This window comes from Myotis daubentonii, chromosome 2 (genome assembly GCF_963259705.1).
Source record: "Myotis daubentonii chromosome 2, mMyoDau2.1, whole genome shotgun sequence".
Lineage (NCBI taxonomy): Eukaryota > Metazoa > Chordata > Mammalia > Chiroptera > Vespertilionidae > Myotis > Myotis daubentonii.
The window spans coordinates 21,286,369-21,309,217 of record NC_081841.1 but is presented as its reverse complement, the minus strand read 5'-3'; the positions used below and the strand labels follow the sequence as shown (position 1 = coordinate 21,309,217).

General features: G+C 44.7%; 1 protein-coding gene across 1 annotated transcript in view; it reads left to right on the top strand.

The window, feature by feature from the left end:
* The window catches only part of ANO2 (anoctamin 2), a 310,151-nt gene that overhangs the window by 17,315 nt on the left and 269,987 nt on the right, over positions 1–22,849 (top strand). The window lies entirely within an intron of this gene.

The following is a 22,849-nucleotide window of genomic DNA, read 5'->3' as shown; positions in this document are numbered from 1 at the left end:
GTGTGTGGTGTGTGCTCGTGTGCCAGGCTCTTGTGTGGGAGTCAGCCTAGTAGGGACTGAAGGCAGGACATTTCTTCCTGGTGTTCTCAGGCCCCATCCTGTGGCCTTTTCTGTAATGGTTTCCTTGGGATGAAGACCCTGTTTTCTTGTTGAACTATGGATCAAAATTCCAGTATACAGGCTCTACTTCACTAAGGCATGTGCTTGCCTGGGATCCCTGAGGGTGTTGGTTATTTGGGAACTGAATCAACTGAGTTGATTATTTGGGAACTAAACATGTGAGCTATATATATTCTCACCTCTGGGCAGTAGCCATCCTAAGGGAATCCATGGAAATTTATCTGTCTATTGTCCATCCATCCATCTATCCATCCATCTATCCCTTCATTTATTTATGAATTCATTTACCCATCCATTTCTCCACACCACAGTGATCCTTTAAAAATGACCTGCTATCACCATACTCTCCAAACTCATTTTCTACCCCTCCCATCCTCCTGCACCTGCTCCAGCCCACCAGCCTTATCTTGTATGTGTTGGTCACCCTCACATCAGGGCCTTTGCAGTGGTTGTCCCCTCTACCTCTGTACCCTTCTCCAGACCTGTGCATACCCACTCTCTTACTCCACACCTCTGCTCAAATGCTGCCTCCTTCCACACATCTTCCCTGACCATCCTAGCTAGAATACCACAGCCCCTTCACTCTGTTCCTTGATCCTGCTTTCCTTTTCTTCATCACACTTAGCCCCGCTACCTGAAATAACATGAGAGGTTTATTTGTTTTTATATTCTGTGCCCCACCGGCTCCATCAAGACAGGGGTCTTATTTGGTTCACTGCTGTATCCCCAGCACCTAACACAGAGTCTAAACAATAAAGTAGTAGGTGCTTAACACATGTTAGTTGAATAAGTAAGTGACCTCCCTGAGTCTCAGGTTCCTCATCTTCAAAATAATAGACACCCCGATAGATTTTAGTTTTACATGTCCTATCATTAGACCAGGGTAATGAGAACATTCAGCACAATATTCGGCACATAGTAGGTGCTCAATAAATACTCATTATGATTCTTTTTAGAGGTGTCATGTTGAGGGGTGCAGTGCCATTCTCATCAGAAACCTGTTTTGTGAGAATTAAGTTAAGGTTGTTCCCAAACTGGAAGGGACCCCAGAGGTCATTCATAAATTTCTCTGTCCCCAGGCAGGATGGCATGTGGCCTGACTCAGACCTTCTTTGTGCTGACTCATGCTGCTTATCCAAACCTTTAAGTCAGCAGCTCCTTCTCCTATTATTCTTTCCACCAGTGTAGGGAAAGCGCTCTCTTTTAGGGTTGCTTGGCGTCCCTTGTTGTGAGGGTGATGATTTCCACTTTTTGAAACTGAAAGCTCACTTGGTGCCTCTGATTGGGGTCTGGTGGGAAGGTTTCTTGAGGTAGTCGTGTGTTTTGAGTGCCAGAAAATTTTTGGCACTACTACTGTGGCCAGGCTGCAGTACACACACCTGCCTGTAGGTGTCAGGGTGTGGAGGCCCCGCTTTGTTTCCCTGCTCAGTTGGGAAGCATTGTGCTCAAGATGTGTACTCTGTTAGATCCAGAGACATAGACGCATCAAACAGACTGTGAAACCTGAGAGGGAAGGCAGGGGAGGGTGAGTGGGGTATAGAGATCAATCAATGAACTTGTATGCATATATGCATAACCCATGGACACAGACAATAGGGTGGTGAAGGCCTGGGGTAAGGGGTGAGGGTGGGATGGGAGAGGTCAATAGGGGAAAATGGGGACATATGTAAAACTTTCAACAATAAAGATTAAAAAAAAAACACGTGGACTCTGGAGTCAGAGTACAGATGTTCACATCCCAGGCCTGGCATATACCAGCCTCACAATCTTGGGGCAAGTGACTAGATCCTTTTGAGTCAAAGTTTTCATGTCTATAAAGTAGGAATAACAATACATTCTTCATTAGGTTGTTATGAATATGAAACAAGACAATTAAATAAAGTATCTAGAACAGTATTTGCTATTATTACTATGTAGAGTTATCAGATTCAGCAGATAAAAATTCACGATGTCTAGTCAAATTTGGATTTTAGAACAATAAATAATTTTTTAGGATAAGTGTGTCCCATGCAATATTGGGGCTTATACTTATATTAAAATTATTTGTTGTTGATCTCAAATTCAACTATAACTGTCCTGTTGACTTTTACTACTACTACTAATAGTATCACTGTCCATCTCTGCAGCCTTCCAGCATGTTTTATTTTAGTTGCTGTTGGATTTTCCTGGCTTTGGCTGGGAATTAGGACTGACCAATGTTAGATGGGGTTGTGGAGTGGGTCCTGGATTGTAACCAACAAAAGCTCCTCCCTCCCAGCCCCCACCCCTGCCTTCAAAGTCTACCTAACTCCTCCTTCCTAGGGCTATTTCAACTTTCCTGGTTCCCCCTTCTGTCATCAGAGCTCCCAACATCCATGTAGCCATCAGGACCTACTGTATTCTCTCTCACTCTTTCTCTCTCTTCTAAAAATGTATTATTGTTATTAGTTTTGGGACCTCTGATGCAAAGAATTGAGTTCATTGCACTTCTCAATCATGGTGCATTATTATCATTGGTCTGCATACTTATTTAAATACCCCCCCTCACTCTTCACTGCCTGCTCACTCCACAGGTAATAATTCCAATGCTTTGTGTTTCTGGGAAATGTGTAGTGTTGTTCTTGCTTTATGTATTCATTTTTAAAATGGGCTTTATTGTTGGAAACAGTTTTAGATTTACAGAAAAATTGGACAGAGTTCCGTATACCCTGTACCGAGTTCTATTATTAACATCTACATTAATATGTTACATATACACTATTAATGAACCCTCTTGTCTGGAAATTGTAAGAAATTATGACAACGATCATCAATACATTATCATTAACTAAAATATATACTTTATTCAGATTTCCTTAATTTTTGCCCACTGTGATGTTTCTGTCCCAGGATTCCATCCTGGACACACGTTGCATTTCGTGGTCATGGCCCCTTGGGCTCTGCTTGGCTGTGGCAGTTTCTCAGCACTGTGTGCATTATGAACATATAAAAGGTGCTCCATAGCCCATTCTGTTTCCCACTTTTTCTCTCAGCCCTATATTTTTCAGACCATTCACATTCTGCACGTGCATCTAATTCATTTTTCTCCTAATGGATGAACAATATGCCCTCCCCACAATTTACCTAGTCACTCCCATAATGATAATGGACATTATCCAGCTGTGTGCCACTGACAAGACTGAGAATGAATAGTCACTTCCTTCAGGGCCGGTGGTTCATGATCTTCTCGGCCCGCCCCCCATCTCCCCATGCCATGTTGGTAAGTACAGATTAGAGGTGCATTAACTGGGACCTGTGAAGGTCTGAACAACTTTCTGGGGGCCTGTTGGGGTCTGAGCAAGTCTTCTCTGTGTTAGGATGTTCAGCCTCTGACCTAGAGCAGCAGTCTGGAACTGGCACCTCACGGAAGCGGGGACATGGCTTGACTGGCCCTGGTGGCAGTTTGGAGAGCAGGTGCCGAGGCCCCTCCTGCTCAGTGATCCCCACCCTTCTAGGGTGGGTTGTCTTTTGGGTTCTGGGTTCACTTTGATTTTAAGATAATTGGAGAAAAATGGGTTTCTATGAGAGACCTATTAAACATTACTCACTTAGTCCTACAGATCGAAGGAACTTTGCATCCACCAGTCTCTGATTGAATATTGCATAATTCATTTCTGACTTTAGTTGCTACTGGCGCACTATAGAGAGGATGATAATTGGTGCTTATCTTCCATTTGGTGCTTCACTTTTTCATTTTGTGTGCGTATTTCCATATATTGGCGTGGTCCATGTTCATATTTTAAAGACGATTCAGTATTTTTCAGTCGTTTTCCTATGTATTTTGTTACATTCTGCCATTTGATTAGAATTTCATTTAAAGACATTGCTGATGACAGAGACCCCTGCCTCTTCACTGCTGATTTTGGCAGATGAGGGCCACCTGTGTGGAGATGGGCACCCCCCCTCCCCCCCGACCCCGCCACTGCTGTCTTCTCAAACTGCTTTGCTATAGGACTTAGGAAATTTCCTGATCCTTAGGGAATCCTTGCTGTTTGGTTTTCTAGGGTGACAGTGTCCTGGAGGTCTTTCTGTCATCGCTCTGCCTCAGGCATTACGAGCTGGCTGTTGGGAGCTGGAGTGAGGGGAGTGGTGTATTTCTATGGGACAAGGGTCCCCACACCCCTGCTGACTGATAAAATTAGTCTATTTCCTCCTCTGGAATGGGGTAGGGATTTGCATTCTTAGGAAAGGCTGTAGCACATGCAGAGAAAATACAGATGTGGAGTTTAACGATGCTCCAGTCCATACTGTTTCTTGGTGATGGCTGTTATGCCCACGAGAGTGTGGGCAGCAGTCACGCTGCTGTTGACTTGTGCTAATGACTGGGGAAAATACCATGATTTCCCCCTGGCCTTGGATGTGTTCCTGTCCACTGAAGCAGCATGCAGGAGCCTCGGGCTTCTCGCCTGCCCCAAGGGATTTTAGGGAAAAAACAAAGCCCCAGCAGCCCCTGCCCCTGGGGCCACACAGCAGGGCAGAGCAGAGAGCAGAGCCACCAGGCCTGGCTGGATCTGATCTCAGAGGGGAGGCCTCGAGGAAATCTGGGGGTGGGGATACAGAGAGAGGCAAGGAGGGGAGCTCAAGTACCCTGAACCTGGGTTAAATATCTATTTCCCTTTTCAAAGAGTTTACTATTTAAAAATTGACATTCAGTGTTCCCATTTAATGCTCTTGGCAACCCCACTGAGGTGATTAAGCAACTATTGTTTCCTTGTCATAGTAAACCCAAGTGCCTTGTCAAGCTGGTGAGGAGCGGGGCTGTCCCTTGAAACTAGTTCTCCTAACGACTGCTCCCCTTAGTCTCTGAAGATGACTCTCCAGGGATGGTGTTTGGGCTACGCAGTCAACTAGCTTTGGAGATAAGCACTGCCCACGTTATGAAAGAACCTGGCCATAAGGTGGAGTGAAAAGCAGGCCGAGGGTTAGACTAGAGGTGTGTCGGGGGAGGGTGCTGGTGTGGCTCTTTCTCAAGGCCTTCACTTCGTGGTCTCCAGGATCCCTCCGAAGGCGCTGGAAGGAGTTTCTGGGCTTCAGTTATTTGCCAGTGTCCTCCCTATAGCAGCGGAGGGCAAGGGTCATTGGAGGGCCTGGCGAAGGACTTCCGGCCGGGGCACCAGCTTGGCTGGCTGTTTGCTTTGCTGCGTTTCTGTTACCAGATGCAAACTGTGAGGTATGAGAAAACAGGATCATAGGGTATTAAAGCTAGAAGGCCTTGACATTTCTTTGAATTCCATCAGAGAGCAGGAACTGGATGTGACCTGTACAAGCTCATGCTGCTAATTCATACCTTAAGGCAGCGATTCAACCAGTGTGCCGCAAGAATTTTTAAAATGTGCAATTCCTGACTACTGAGCACTGACCTCTTTTTCCTTAGATTGTCAAATTAAAAAATGACAACAACCAACACAACAATAGCCATCTGGTGTGAATGCATAAAAATTATATCTATTTTTTGTCAAATCAGCAAAAATTAATATTATTTTTGGTGTGCTGCAGAATTTTAGTAATTAGCTTACTAGTATGTGTGCCCTGAGATGAAAAATGTTGAAAATCACTGCTTTAAGGAAATAAAATATTGATTATAGAGAGTCTATGCAAACCAATAAGTCAAGATGGGCTGACTTCCTCTGTTAGGTCTGTTTTCCTTGTGGTTAGCTTGTCTTCCCAGGAGACTGATGTCTAACTAGTGCTTCTGGTGTGACTGTCAGGGGATCCAATCGGCCAGTGCCTGTTCTGACTTAATATCCTAGGCTGGTTGTTAAATACTTTGAGTTTAATTCGTGATTACTACTATTATTTACCTCACTCTCTGTATTTGATGAAGAGCCAGCCAGGGAACAGTTAATCTTCATCCTTCTAATCATTCCTCTTCATGGCAGTGCTAGATGTTTTGGGTTCCTAGACAAACACAGAGAAAGCAGTTACCAGGGAGACCTTCCAGGCTCCGTTTCTGGTCCCCTCTCTTCTGCCTCTCATTTAGAAGACATTTATGAGCACCGATAGGTGCCACGTCCTGGGCCAAGCACTGACGACGCACAAGTGCATAAGACATGATCCTGCCTTTAAGGATCTCATAGTCTAATAGGGGAAGTGAAACTGACCACAGAGAATCACAGAATGAGGTCTAAAGTAAATAGGTGGGAAGAGAGTTCTGGGAGAGTGACTGATGGTCTGGGTGACTTGGAGAAGTTTTACCTGTGCCTTGAAGCTCTTGGCTAAATCACCTTCCCTCTCCCTGACCCAGATGCTCAGGGTTCCAGAAGAAGTGAGTGGGCTGGCTGTGTCTTCTACTCTTATTAGGTCCCCAGGAAGGATTCACCCTCCATGAGTGGAGATGCAGGTGAGGATTGTGCATGTTTGCAAGGTTTAGCTGAAGTGTGTGTTGCATATGGCAGGGTCTTTTTTTTTTTTTTTTTGGCAGCAAAGCATGCAAGAGTTTATTTGCAAGAAAAGGAAATATACTCCGATATAATCTGAGTGGGCAGCTTGAGTGGCTGAAGTGGAGCCAAGTGCCTGGCAGGGTCTTTCTTTGAGCCTCGAGGTCTGAAGATGCACAATGGTCATTTCTGTTGCTTGATAGGTGGTAAGGATGGTTCTGGGTCCCCTGTTCTTCACTGTAGACAGGGTCTCCCTGCTACCCATGGCCAGCTCATTAGGGTGCCCCTGTATACCTTATATCTAATGAGTCCTGAGGTCTATGTGGTAACATCAGAGGCTCTTAAACCTTACAGGTTTTGTGAATAGAATTCAGGGATAGAATTCATAAATTTGGACTGTAGAAAATTATACTTTATTTTCACCAACATTAACTGAAACTTAGCATGTACTTTAATTAAGGATAATTAGGCACAAAACTATATTACTGTGAGTTCCTCCAAGTTTGTCACCAATAGAAATCATACGTAGATTTATATCACACTATAGTTGTCGCACAAATATCCAAAAGCATTTATAATTATCACTACTTCGGAATAATAGCAATCTTTATATGTGCTCTAGGTCTTGCTATTCCATGTGTTGATAAAGAAGCACATATTACTACATCATATACTTAAGTATAAATTTTTTGTTTTTTAAATATATTTTTATTGATTTCAGAGAGGAAAGGAGAGGGAGAGAGAGAGTGAAACATCAATGATGAGAGAGAATCATTCATCAGCTGCCTCCTGCACACCCCTTACTGGGGATTGATGCCGCAACCCCAGCATGTACCCTTGACTGGAGTCAACCGACACTTTATCCACTGAGCCAAACCGGTTAGGCTTGTATAAATGTTTTGATAACTGTATTTCTATGTATTTAGTCTCCTCATTACCCTGTCTAATTATTTTACACATTTAAAAACATTCTAAGAAGGGGTCCATCAATTTTACCAGACTGTCCTATGGCTCCATGGCCCAAAACAGATTATGAATCCCTGAACATCACCCCTAAAGCTTAGGAGAAGCCCCAGGCTGTGAGTGGCAGTCCTGCCTGTCCGCTGTGGGAAGGGAGACCAGATGGGGACACTGCCAGCTGCTCTCTGGAGATCACCTGGCTCAGAGAAGGGCCCCGAGGGGTCCTGAGACATGAACATGGTTTGTGGGGCATGTTGACTGCACACAACTGTGACATCAACTGAGTTCTTACATGCTGCTTGTGGTCTGCACGGCTCTTTGCCTTTGGGAGTGTGTGGTTAGTCCATGGTATGCTTGAACCCAAGAAGGAAATGGAGTGGGGAGAGGATTGGGCTGAGGGCCAGAAGACCTGGGTTCTAGGTCCCATTCTGCCACTAACTGGTTTCCTTCTGAACCTCAACTTCTCCATCTGGGAAAGGAGAAGTTTGGGCATAATCAGGACTTCTCAAACTGTGTACCTGAAAGTATTGGGCTTCCATGACTTAGGCTGATGTAGTCTATGCTGATATCAAAATTGAGAGTTTTCTCAATTTATTGAAAAATTGCATTAATAAAGGTACTTTTCTTCTCGATTTAAAGTTATTCTTGCCCTGATTGGTTTGGCTTAGTGGATAGAACGTCAGCCTGGGGACTGAAGGGTCCCAGGTTTGATTCCGGTCAAGGGCATGTACCTTGGTTGCGGGCACATCCCCTTGTGCAGGAGGCAGCTAATTGATGTTTCTCTCTTATCGATGTTTCTAACTCTCTGTTCCTCTCCCTTCCTCTCTGTAAAAAATCAATAAAATATATTAAAAAAAATTATTCTTATATATTTTTTTCCCTTAAGCCTTTGGAAGCTATTATTCCTCGCCTGTCAGTAAGTACTTGTTGAAGGCAAAGGAAGTGGATGAGAAGTAAAAGGAAATTAATGGGGAAAACTTAGAACTGGCCAATCATGTTTCATTTCACAACTTCATTTTTTTTGTGGTTTTCTGCTGCTTATCTTACGGTTTCTTGAACTAAAAGTGTCCTCGTTTGAATGCTGGAGTTGTGTGCTGGTATTTTAAGGACTTTCGTAAAAGGTTCTGCAGAGAGCACGTGACCTGCGGGTGCTCTACCAGCTCCTGCGGGTCTCCTAGGTCCTGCCTGCTCCAACGTTCCTGAGCATTTATGACACATTCTGCTAGTAAGGCTGACCTTTGTTCTGGATGAGTGGATTGGAGAGTCTAAGTGGAGTGATGGCTTTTCTCCAGGAGAGATACTGCTCCTGTTTACATCCAGGCTACAGACAAAAGCAACGTTCCAATGTGCTCCCAGCCTTCCCTGTTCTGTGCACCATGACTGTGAGGAGCAGCACAGTGAAGCAAAGGAAGAAGAGCTGGCAGGGCAGTTGGTTGTATCACTGTCTCCAGAAGTGGACAGTGCACTTTGGAGACCCCACCATCCCTTTGACTTGCCCAGGAGCCCAGGTAGGGCCAGAGCGTTATGCATCTCCCCAGAAAGATCCCTGGAAATGGACATTTATGGGAACCCTGGGTCCATTCTGATGTCTCCCAGAATGTGCTCGCTGTCCCTTGAGCATTGCTGGGTTGGGAATTTCACTTGCTGTACTCCACCCCACGTTGGCCAATGTCTGTCCAGCTCTGCAGTCCAAGGAGCTGGGTGTGGGCCTGGCCAAGGTGACCGTTGTTAATCTTATAACCATCTTGTTGAGTTTCTGCTTGGGGATCCATCACTGCCAGGTGTCGAGGAGTGGGGTAGGTCTGGCTGTGGCTGTTTCAGCCAAAGCTGCGGTGCTCCCCTGTCTAGGAGCTGTCCCAGGTGAAGGAACTTATACTCTGCTTCTCCACAGGCCTGTGGAGAGTGGAGGCTTCCCAGGCCTCAGAGAGGGCCTGTGGGGTTTTAGTACCTGCACAGAAACAGGAAGTCAGAAGGAGTGGAGTTGGATGAATGTGCTGTTCTGCTGCATCTTCTTTTTCAAGTGCAGACACAGGAAGCCCCAAAGGATTGGGGCTGAAGCCATGGGGCCCTCAGAGTCTGCATGGGTTTGCTTCTGGCTCCTGGCGCACACCCTCATCCGTGGTCACAGCCCTGTGTGTGTTGCTGAGTCCTGTCCTCACTGTGCTCCGAGGAGTTGGAAAGGACGTCTTTGGACTAAGTTGGGCCACAGCCTGTGAGTGGGGTCTGGGGTTCCTGGCTCTGCTAGTGGGATATTTAGAACACCAGTGATTATCAGTGGGAGTTAACTTCCTGCCCGTCACCTGGACCTTTCCAGCAGCAAGTCATAGTGGGAAGAACTCTCTGCAGAGGGCAATGAGTGGGATGCACTGGAGTGCGCCTTTAAGCAAGCCTCTTGGCCAGTTGGGTCTATTTTCTTATCTGAGATGTGAAGCCAACACCTCCCGTGAGTAGAATGTCATAAAACAGAGTTCTTTGCAGGAATGGTGTGGAGTTCTTTCTTGTTTTGGGCTTTTCCCTCTTTGTCAGTGGGTCCAAGTGGGCTCTCTTATTTGTCTACATTTTGCATTAATTTTCCAAATTTTTATACACCCCATGAGCTGAGTTGAGTTTCCTTCCCAATTTATGAATGAAAAAAACATGCCCAATTGTGGATTAGGCAGCCTGCCGGGAAGAGGTGCAGGGGTTAACTATCTAGTTGGGAAATGAGAGCTATACTCATGGAGTCAAATGTGCTGATTACTTCTTTTCTGGGCTCCCTTTGCAAAAGGTCTCACGGTGTCAATTATTTAAATACCACGAATACCACTGCTCATCAGTTTCATGATTTTAGGAATAGGCATTAGTGTTTATTGCTGAATATTTTTTGCCAAATTGGCTCACTTTTTAAACTTAAATATATTTTAAAAGGAATTATATTATTATAAAAAAAATGGAGAACCAATATCACTGGCCAACAAATAGACAGTAACTACAAAAATAAAACTCACTAGAAATAAAATAACATCATTAACTTCTGGCTAGATACAATTGGCTACAGACGGTCCCAGGCTGGTGGTGGTGGGGGCGTTGCTCACTCTTAGTTGAGAAGGAAGCTTATTATGTGGTACATCTGAAACTAATATCACACTGTATGTTAATTATACCTCAATGTAAAAAAAATAAATGAATTTTTTAAAAAGAAGGAACCAATGTCAGAAGGGTTAAAGACATCAAACTGAGGCTTCCTCTTCGCAAAATAATTGAAAAGAGACTCTCATTACTTACAAATGGCATGTGATGCTCTGTTGTATCTGTCCATAATCTCTGCTCCTAATTTCATACTTGGGCAACATCATCAGAACAATACATCCTCTGGACTTTACTTGTCCCCTGATAGATTGAAGGCTTTGAGAACAGGAATTGTATTGTATTCTTTATTTGTGTGTGTGTGCAGTGTCGTACATATGGTAGATATTCAACAATGTGTGCTGAATTGATTGAAGTGTAATGTGTAGTAACGGCAATTCATGTAGAAGTTGCTCATGGGAGGGAGAGATCACCAAGAACTGGAGTTGGCAGGGAAGGCTCTCCAAAGAAGATGGAACCCTCTCCCCTCCTCCTGGCCCTGCCATTTCTCACAGCTGCCTGGAACCTCAGCCTCCTCTCCACCTGAATCCTCTCCTGGTCCTACTTCTTTGGCAGCAGCTTTGCTTTTGTTCTCCCATCTCCTTTTCCAACCAGTGAAGGAGATGCCATGGCAACCTGCAGCCACCTCAGGCCACCGAGAGAGGGAGAGAGAGAGAGAGAGAGAGAGAGAGAGAGAGAGAGAGAGAGAGATTGAGCTGTGGGCTGTGTGTGTGTGTAGACCTGTGTGGTGAACCTGAACCTTACAGTCTGCCCTCTGATCAGTGTTGAGGGGATTTTGGTGACCTGCTGGGGGAAGAAGTTGAGTCCTGGGAGTGGTTAGCTTTTTTTTCTTCTATTTTTCATCCTTCCTTTCTATCTGGTTTTCTCTTATTTCTTTTAGCACTCTCTAGCTCTGTAATGTTGGGAAGATTCCACAGCCCAAGGTGATTAGTGTTGTTATGGACTTGGTGATGTTTGTGTTGATGCCAGGCTAGTTCCATAATGCAATTTAAAAATCCTAGGGACAGTATGTCAGGAACTGCTAATGGCTACCTCCCGAAGGCCTCTCTGGGGCTGGCACCCTGCTTTCATTCAATTACCAGAAATGTCCTTCTCAGCATTACCAGGAATACATGTTCTTCCCTCCTGCCATGGGTGCCTTGGGAATCTGGACCCTCCCTCCCTACCTCCCTGAGCTTTTTACTGTTCCTTTGAAGTTATTAGTAATGACAACAGATACTTCCACTGTGCTAGGGGCATAGAGTAACATTTAATCTTTATTGCAATCCTATAAAATCTGTAACCGCCCCTATTTTGCAGATAAGAAAACTGAAGTTACATAACTTGGTAAAGGTCAAAGAGCTGGTGCCAATAAGGGGTTCAGACCCTGAGTGTGAGCTCCCAGTCACAGTAGTGTCCCGCCTCTTCAGGGCTAAGGTTTCTGCCCTCTGAGCTTGGTATGAGGAAGGGGGAGTCCTTACTCTCATCACTGGGGGTGTCAGCAGCCAAAGCAGGTTCAGGAGAGGAGAAGGGAGCCTCTGAACTTGAGAGTATTCTTTACCTCTTTGTCCCCTATTCTGCCCACCCCTACCTTCCCTCTTATCTGCTTAGGTGGGCGCGCATGGGTTGTGGAACATCTGGATTCCTGCAGGTACCTTTTAATTACCCATGGGTTGTGTTTATAGCAGAATCAATCTGCTCAGGACTACCCCTGAGACAGTTGGATGGATCTGGAGCCAGCAGGCAGGGGTGAGAGGTGGCAGGGGTTCCCAGGAGGGTGAGGCTGGGGATGACACAGCAAGAACTGGAGAAAGAGTGCAGGGTGGCGTCCGGAGCCAGCTTAGGGCTCCAGAACAAAGGACAGTGAGCCAGTGTGGAATGTCAGCGCCCCTGGGAGCAGGGCTGGGATGATCCTGTCCGCAGGTATCAGGAGGGATGGTACTGGGACTAGGAGGTGCTTGTGCTCAGCCCTCCCTTCTTTGGCCTCTCCCTTCCTGCTTTCCCGATCACTCTTCCTCCTTAGCATCCTTCACTCAGACCCTTCAGTAGAACTCCGCTTTGCAGCCGCTGCACTTTTAATAGGGATCAAAGCCTGAGGCGATTGGTGGTGTATTGGGTACCAGCAGATGGAAAAGGGCTTTGGAAATCACACCATATTGGCTCTTTCCTTTTCCTCATGGCCCCGATAGGCCTCCCTCCTTCCCTTACCCCAGCTGTCATGAGCCGCTTATATTGCAGCCTAATGCTGTAGCAGCCAGGCAGCATTTGGGATGGAGTGCCCCTTATGTGCAGACGCTTATGCTGGTCTGAGATGAAGGGAGAGGTCGAAAACATGGTCAGCACATTTGGAGAGTTCAGTGTTTAATGAAGGAAACAGAAGGCAGACAGTTTTTCAGGGTCATGCAGGATGACCCCTCTAAATATACAGGTTTATTCCATGGGTGGGCTACTTATGGAGGGTGAATGGTTAATCTGCTAACAGCCTCTTGCATTCTGGGTCATTCCCTCCTGCTGTTAGGATGCTCAGGAAATGGAAGCTAATTCAGTCATTAATCTTAGCTTAAGCCAAGCTGAAGCAGACAGACGTGCTGGGATCTTCTTCCCGCAAACACAGAGTGTCATTCCCTCTAGGAACAGAGGGCTGTGGCTTATCTAGCATCCACCTGCACCAGGACAGGTAATTGCAAATCGCCTACACAGACCTTGTCTGCACATACGTGTCTATATGCATCCGAATCCTCTTGCTAGGATGACTAGAACCACGAGGGGCAGGGCTGGAAGGTTTCCTGAAGTAGAAAGTTCTGATATAAAGCAAAGTCGGAATGCCAGACTGAATCCGGAACCCTGCTCAGCCGCCAAGTGATGTGTAACCTTGGGCAAACCATAGGATGTCTCCAGCCGCTGCAGTCTTATCTGATCTGTTTGAGTTGTTTCCAACAAGACTGGCACAACATGATATTTAACATTTGTCAAGGAAGCAAATGATTAAAGGAGATAGCAGACCTCAAAATGCCAAGAGCAGTACCTAATGTCAGTCAGGCCTATGTCAGAAGCTGTTTTAGTTGGTATTCTAGATCCTTAATCTCAGGCCCAAAGATCCCTATAGCATTTTTGTCCTTTTCTGGTCTAGGGGTGCCTGTCTAAAAATTGGAGGTACTCTCCCATCCTAATTATCTTTATTCCTCTGGCTTCATGGACCCGCGTGAGACTCCAACACCTGCCTGCTGTCCAGATGCCCTGGAGAGCCCCCCCCTCAAAGAAAGCTGCTTTATTCTTTTCTTCTTTGTAGAGCCTCTGGAAAGCTCATGCAAGAGCTAAGATCCCATATCAAATACTGCACCAGAAGGCTGCATGGCCTCCAGGAAGAGTCACCTGGGACCACTGGGCTGGTGAACAGGTCATCCACCTTCGTGCCTGGTTTGAGCTAGAAGTCTAGCCTGCTGTATCGAACACGTGTTTTTAAAATTCCCATCAAATGTTAAGTGTACGAATGTAGCTTGTTACAGTGAGTCCTTTTTGAAAGAGAATAATCAGCTTAATTTATCTGCTTTCTAACCTGGACTTTTAATCTCAAGTTTGTTTGCATCAAGGCACACCTGTGCCCATCTCACAGTGCATTGGTTGCACAGGGTGTCTCCTCCTGCACAACCCAGCTATGAACTTACTAGAGGAAGCAAGAATATAAATGGCCTCTTTTGCTAGTTCTGGCAGTATCTCAAAACCTAGGAGGGAAGTTCTTCTTAAGGTCTAGCCTCAATCCCTCCAGAGCAACCGTATGTTGGGGAAGGAACAAGTCGGATGGCATGCATTTGATTGGCCCCGCTGGGTCTAATGTACATGGGACTTTGTCTCGGGAGCCTCGTTTCGAGGCTCCAATGTCCTAGGCAACGGAGCCTATGGGAGGATTGGAAAATATCTTCCTTGTGGCCTGAGGAGGAGGGAGTCTGGTCGTCTACAGATGGGAGCTGTTTTCCCAGCTTTGTCTCAGATTCAGGATAGATCGGGTAACTCTTCCCAGCTCCTAAATTTTAGTGTTTTTGGCTGGTTTGGGTTCCTCATCTCTTATTTTCTGCGGCATCTATGAGCAGGTCAGCTCACTGTTTTCTGCAGAATCACTTTCGTTGGTGAGTCGTGTGAGATGTCTGGAGGTCATCTTGTCCATGCTCCTGCCTCTGGAATGGCTTCCCATGTCCCATTGCTTCAAACATTTTCCCAGACACTTCTCCATCATCTCGGATAATATCTCCCTATGCTTCATAGTGACAAGATTCCATCCAGAGTCTGACTGGAACCTCTCTTGCTGCCATCTCAACCCCTTGGTCCACATAGTCCTGCACTCTAGGGAGGCAAAGAACAGCTGCTTGGCTCCGCCCCTGTTCCTTACTTGTTCTTGTTGGGGTATCACCTCCGTGCATCCAACTCGTGAATCCCCCAGCAATTTCTTTGTCACTAGATCGCATTGCAAACTCCTATCCAAATGCTGTCTGGCTGCTTCCTGTTCCAGGCATCTCCCTCCCACCTGAGTATTTGTGTTTCTGATTATTTATCCCCAGATGCAAGGCCACATTTTTCCAGGTTGAATCTGCTCGTTGTTACTTCCTGCCTGGGTTTGCTAACATCTCCAGGTCCCTTTTGCAGCCGCTGCTGCAGGCTTGCTCTGCATGGAAACGTGAATTTCTGGCCTTCAGAAAGCAAACCATGAAGGCAGTGGGATGGGGAGAGTCGGTTCCCCTGCTGAGAGGGGCCCCGCCCAGTCTGAAGTCCAGGCCCTCCCCAGGAGAACATCTGAACGATGAACACAGAAAGCCATCAAGTGCTGCCAGCAGGGGGACGACCTAGAGTGAGACCTGTCCCAGCTGTCCGGCTTTCTCTGAGTCTCCTGAGCCGAGAACAGGAGACACCTCCTGCCCTCTTGGCCATGGCTCTTTCCAAACAGCCGTCACCAGTTCTAATTAAATACTCAGCAGATGAAGTGACCGAGCGCCAGATGAGGGAGTTGGGGGTCCATTTCCTGTCCAAGGAGGGGACTGGGCAGGGTGGCAGGGGCCACAAGTTAAACTCAGAGAGAGAGAGAGAGAGAGAGAGAGAGAGAGAGAGAGAGAGAGAGAGAGAGAAAGAGAGAGAGAATACGCCCCCCATTTTCTTTTGAAAAGAGAAAGTTCATTTTGTTTTTCAATTTTATTTTATTGTAAGCCCTGATGACTCTGAAATCCAGAGTTGGAAGGGACCTTCGAGAGTCTTTAATGCTTGTCTCATTAGACAGATGGGGACCCTTGGAAGGTCACTAATTTCAAAAGCATTTTAAATCGTGCTCTGCCCTCTAGATGGGTGCTGAGTATCAGGCCCCATCTGACTGTCTCTCCTGACTATGCAAACAGCCCTGTCTTCTACTTGCCCACACCTTTCCTCACTCTTTACCTTGAACCAGAGCTGGAGGGAAAGGTTGGGTGCAGGGGTATCTCTCCAGCCTCCCAGGGCTCTCGGTGCACCACAATTACATTGACATCCACGAGCATGAATGGGGGTAAGTTGGATGCTGCTCCTGAGAGTTTGCCAGAACTTGAGAGCAGAGGGAACTGGATAAAAGCAGGATTCCTGCTTCCTGCCCCATCTCCAGTCTCTGCCTCTCTACCCCACCACAGTGTCTGCGTTCCGAACTTATTGCTGCTAGTTAGGAAGCTTCCTCAGAAGATGCTGATGAATTTGGAGTAATTTTTAAATTCATCTGGGGAAATAAACATCTGCAGCTTGAAATACAAGCACACACACTGTGCTGCTGTGTTTCCCCATCTCCCCCGCTGACCCCCTCCTTGATCTGGGAAAAGAACACACACCCAAACCATGTGGAAACACAGAAACCCATGTGAATTATGGGAATGATTTTGAATGACCACTGTGCAAAGGAAGAGGGATTAGCTGTCCTGCAGACTGGCAGGTACGGCGCCAGGCGACTGCATGGTCTTGAGAACACGTGTCTGGGATCCTAGGGACCTTTGCACCCCTGGTTTGTGGAGCTCTCTGCCAGACAGAGCTGTTTCTCTCTTCTAAGAACCTTCTACTTCCCTAGGGAAGTGGGGAGGAGAAAGGGAACAAACATTTGTGGTCACCTGAGTACATGCCAGACTTTTACATTCTCTTAGCAAAACTGTTGTGAAGTAGGAGTTGTTGAGAAGTTATTGTTCCCATTTTGCGGAAACTGAGGCTTTCAGAGATGAAGCCGGTCTTGATTTCAGTGTCAGGCACTGCACTGCTGTCTGATTCCCTGGTTTTTATAGACTTACCTGACCGAGGATCTCAGAACCATAGCTCTTAGGGCTGTGTAATTTTGGGGAGTAGCTGCTAACCCATTAAATGCATCTGTTTCCTCCTCTGAATATGAACATAATGCACTCTGGCTCTTTGACTAAGTTGTTAGATTTCTCAATAACATGAAGTCTGTAGTCCTCTGAGATGTGGTCAGAAATGACAATTAAAGAGATATTTGCAGACCCTCTATACTAGAAGCACTGTCTAGAGCAGAGTTTTTCAACCATTTTCATCTCATGGCACACATAAACGGATTACTAAATTCTGCAGCACACCAAAAAATGTATTCTAAAATTTTTGCCAGTTTGACAAAAAAAGGGTATAATTTTGATTCATTTACACCAGATGGTTATTGTGTTGGCTGTTGTCATTTTTTTAAATTGAAAATCTGAGGGAAAAGAGGTCAGTGCCCCTGACTAAATTGTCAGGTGTTGCATATTTTAAAAATTCTTGCAATACATTGGTTGAAAAGAGCTGGTCTAAAGAGACATTTTCGTCAGTGAGTCTACAAAGCACCTACTATGCATGATGCCTGTTGGGCAGGATGCAGAGGCCCACTGAGGCAGACAGCAGGGGCGTCTCCTCCACCTCAGTGAGAGACAGCAAGCTTCTTGGGCTGCAACTTGTTTTCACATGCTCCTCTTTTTTTTTTCTTTTTTTTTTTTTTAGAAACACCTCTTTCAAACTATTACCCTGCTCTGTCCAACTCCTCATAGCCAGGCTTAAAAAAAATAAACTTTTTATTGAAGTGTAACATAGGCAAACACACAAATTATAAGTGTACAACTTGATGAACTATCACTCAGTGGCTATACTTGGGTAACTGCCACCCAGATGAAGAGAGAACATTTCCAGCCTCAGAAGCACCCGTAGGCCTCCACTCAGTGACAGGCCCCCACCCAAAGTCATGACTATCCTGACTTCCAGCATCACACATGAGTTTTCCCAAGTTTTGAACTTTATATAAGTAGAATCATACAGTATATTTTCTGTGCCTGACCATTTTTGCTCAACCTTAATTGTGTGAGATGCATCTGTATTGTTGCGTGTGGTGGTGCTTTATTCATTACTATACTGGTCTTTATTTCATTGTTTGAGTATACCTCAATTTACTTATCCATTCTACTGTTGATGGACATTAGGGTTGTTTCTTGTTTTATGCTATTATGAATAGTGTTGCTATGACTATTCTTTTACATATATTTTGGTGAATGCTTTTCTGATGGGTATCTACTTAGGAAAGGAATTGCTGGGTCATATGGTCTGTGTATGTTTAGCTTTAGTAGACACTACTGAACAGTTTCCAAAGTGTTCGTATCAATTTATACTTCCCATTAGCTGTGTATGAGAGTTCCAGTTTCTCCACATACTTGTCAACACTTGGTATTGTCAGTCATTTAAATTTTGGCCATTCTGGTATATGTGTGGTGGTATCTCAGTGTGGTTTTTATTTGTATTCTCTGATGGCTAATGAGATGAAAACCTGTTCATACGTTTTGTTTTGTTTTTAGCCATTTGGATATCCTTTTTTTTGTGAAGTTCTTGGGTTATCTGTCTTTTCCTCACTGATCTAATAGAGTTCTTCATATATATTTGGTATAAGTCCAGTGTTGCATATATGTTTTGCAAATATCTTCTCTGCACTCCGTCATTTTCCTTTTCACTCTTTAATTGTGTCTTTTGGTGGATAGAGGTTCTTAACTTTATTTTTGTCCAATTTATTGATTTTTTTTCTTTACTAGAGGCCCGACACATGAAATTTGTGTGTGGGTATGGTCCCTAGGCCTGTTCTGTGATCAGGGCTATCTTCCTTAGCTGCCGGCAGCTAGCCGGCCCTGCCCCTCACTACCACCCACTCCCAGTTCCCCATTCGCCATTGGGCAACTGGAGCCTGCCGGCCGGGGACAGAAACTGAGAGGTCAGCCATTCCCGCCCTCTCACTGGCCCTGCCCCCGCTGTGGGTTGCCCTCTATGTGTGGGGTGACCGGCAGGGCAGGGGCCTTGGCCTGGCACCACCCATGTTCCCTGCCACCCTCCCCCAGTTCCCCGTTTGCCACCAGGGGATGGGAGCCTGCCGGGTGGGTGAAGGGACTGAGAGGTGGTCAGTGTGCCTCATAGTGACTGGTCAAGCGGTCGGTCCAGTTGTTCCGCCATTAGGGTCAATTTGCATATTACCCTTTTATTATAGAGGATGATTTGTGCTTTTTGTATTTTGTTTAAGAAATTGTCACCTATCCAAGTCATGAATGTATTCTTCCATGTTATCTTCAGAAACTTTATTGGTTAACCCTTCACATTTAGATCTACAATCCACATAAACTTGATTTGTGTGTGTGGCATGTGAGCCAAGATTAATTTTTCCTCACATGGATATCCAATCAACCCAGCATCATTTATTAAAGAACCATTCTTCCTGACTGATCTGCTGCATCATTTGTATCCTAAATCAAGTGTGTGTGTGTCTGCTCCCTGGACTCTCTAATTTATTCCATTCTCTGTTTGATGATCCTCATTATTATTATTATCATTTGAAGATCTAATAGGCTTTATTAAACAATTCATGAATTGGGCAGCATCTCATCTAGAAGGGTGCTCCCAGGACCTCATTATCTTAATAACTGCACTTTATAATAAGTATCTCATAGACTTTCAAAGAATTTTTACTTACTGTTTTCATTTCTTTCCCTCTTAGTCAGCTACTTCAATCTGCCTCTGTTCCCACCACTCTGCCCCAAAGGCTCTTATGTAGATGACCAAGGGTCCTTTAGTTGGTGCTAAACTTAACAGAACCTTTTTAGTTCTCAGCTTTCTTAACCCTTTCACCATATTCAGCACAGTTTACCATTTATTCCTGTTTGAAACACTACCTTCCCTGATTCCAGACTTTCCTGATTTTCCTCCTACTTCTCTGGCCACTTCCTTTAAGTCCTCTTGGTTGGGTTGTTCTGGTCTATCTGATTTTTAAACGTTGGGCTTCTTCAAATCTCATTCCAAAGCTCTCTTCTTTTCTCATTTAATTTATTTTATTTCCAGTTACTCTCAGGATAATTTATTTTATTTCCAACATTTCTGTTGCTAGTTTTATGGTAAAAGAAATCCCAACTTTATATCTCCAGTCACAGTTTTCTTTAGAGCTTAAAATCATGGATTATTTCAATCAGAATTTTTCCTCACTGGATCTCTTCCTGAATTATTTTCTCAGCCCAGAATTTTCTCCTCTTTTCTATGCACCCCAATCCCAGCCTGTTAGGGTTTCAGATGAAGGATTCAATTTCTTTGAGATTCAGTTGCCAAAAATAATTAATTTGGGGAATTATTTTTTTCATTCACAAGGAAGTTAAGAGGATTACCTGAATTATTTCTGTAAGTTTCTTTGTTCTCTTTAGAGATAGGTAATAGCCCCACAAAATATTAGTTGTCATTCCAGTTCAGGTTCTATTAATCACCTCTCATCTTCAGTGTTACTGTTCCATTGTCATTTGGACCATATGGAATGGTGGGGCTTAAAAGAGGAGAAAATGAAGGCACAGAAATATCAAGTGAATTCCTCCCACTACAGCTGGTGGTCGTAGTAAACCCTCAATTTTTTCCATCAATCTCCCCTCACAAAGAACATTGGTAATCCTCAAAAACCTAGAGGTGCAAACATCCAATCTCTAATCTTGAATATTGGTCCAGGGGAGGGAGAGAGGAAGGAAAGAGCGGCTCCTTAGCCCCACTGTGGGAATGAGGAACAAGTTTGCCCACTTGCTATGACTTAAGCCTTATGCTTCCCCCTGATCCTTATCACAATCCCTTTCCAGGGATGGGCAAACTTTTTGACTCGAGGGCCACAATGGGTTCTTAAACTGGACCGGAGGGCCGGAACAAAAGCATGGATGGAGTGTTTGTGTGAACTAATATAAATTCAAAGTAAACATCATTACATAAAAGGGTACGGTCTTTTTTTTTTTCTTTCAGTTTTATTCATTTCATATGGGCCGGATCCGGCCCATCGGCCGTAGTTTGCCCACGGCTGCTTTAGACCCTTTCTAGGCCCAAATCACCCACTGTATCTCTGAAAGCTGGGGTTTCAGTGTCATAAGTGAGTGCTAATCAGCATTTCAGTTATATTTAAAGTTTCCCTTTTCTGTAGTCCACTGGTGGTCAAATTTGAGCTTTGAGAGGACTTGTTTATGAATATGTCGCCTCACATGTTTCTATTAGTGGTTGTTCTAGGGATTATAGTAGGTAGACTAATTTCCCACAGTCTACTTAGAATCATCTTAAGGGCAGTATCGAAACCTTACCACCTTGTAACTTCCTTTTGTCTCATAGTTTTCTCATGTATTGTGGTTACATACATTGAAAGACCTGCCAGATGTTAAAGATTTTTACTTTTCACTGTCAAACATATTTTAAAGAACTCAAGAAGAGAAGAATGGTGTATTTTATTTACTCAGATATTTACCATATCTGTGGCTCTTTCTTCATTCCTGATGTTCTCGAGCCAGAACTAGAGGGCTTCCCCTGGGGCTCCTTCCGTCCATGCTGATGAAGCCCACTTCTGGTTGGGGACTGCCTTGAGACTAAGTGGGTTGGATATAGGATTGGAAAAACCACCAATTTTCTGTTAGTTCATATTCCATTCTCCACCCCCACCCCCCAAGCTCCCAACCTTCCTTCTTCAGAATTCTCTAATAGCTGCTCCATGTATTCTGTTGTGTTCTCTTCATCTTCCTAGAACTAGCATTCCTGGAGGGCTTGTCTAAGACATAGCTTTCTGGACCCCACCCTGTGAGTTTCGACTCAGTCTCACGTAGGGCCTGAGAATTTGTACTTCTAGAAAGTTCCCAGATGATGCTGTTTGTCCCAGACCACACTTTGAGAACCACTGATATAGTCTGTCCTTACAGATGAGAAAACTCTTTTCCAGGATAGACTATAGGTCCAGTTCTTACATTCTGATAACATTAAGGCCTGCTATTTAGAAAGCCAGAGGGCGAAAGGACAGTGGAAATCCGTTAGTTGAGCCGACGAAGAGATTAAAAGAAGTAAAACATTGTGGAGTATACTACAGATTACTTAGCCAAAGAGGAACTATGGTTAATGCTTTACTAATATAGAACTTAAGACCCATGGAAATGTTGTGATGGGGAATTTCCATTATGAAGATATCTGCTATAAGTGTACTTTTTTTTTTTTTAAAGCAGAACATCATGGAACATCTTAAATTTCTCTGCTTATAGACTATGTTTTTGGATAAAGAAGAGACAATAAGAAGAACTAAATTCTGATCTGAATAACAAGAAAAAGATGGTTGGCAAAAGAGGAGCCTCAGTTGTTCATGCCATCTTGGCAATGATGAAAGCACAGAACAAGGGGCATGATCAGACAGACATACCAGACTTTTCATGTAGATATATATAGACATTTAATTTATTGATTTGGGAGAGGGGAAAAAATCAATTTGTTGTTCCACTTATTTATGCATTCATTGATTGATTCTTATATATGCCCTGACTGGGGATGGAACCTGCAACCTTGGGGCATTGGGACGATGCCCTACTCAATTGAACTACCCAGCCAGGGCCATGTAGATATTTTTTCAATTAAAAAAGAAAGGTAGCTATGATCTGAGTGTGTATCACAGGAATCAGCATTTTAGAATAAAAGAAATTGAGGCAATGGTAAATAATTCTGAGGTGTCAAACTAAGAGGAGGCATTGAAAGGAAATGTGCTCACACAGCAAACGTGGGCAGAGTAGACAGTGATGAGGTCTGAATGCAAATAAAAAGACAAACACTTAAAATGGAGTGAGTTAGGGAGGCCCATGGGTGAGCTGTTGCTTGTGAAACGGTGTTTTCTGTGTCACTGTGAGAGGAAGGAGACAGCAGGAGATCCCACCCGTGAGTGCCTCACTGGACATTCCACTGTGCTGGACAGGGAGACAGTTCACTGGAGGAAAGGGACAGGAGCCCAG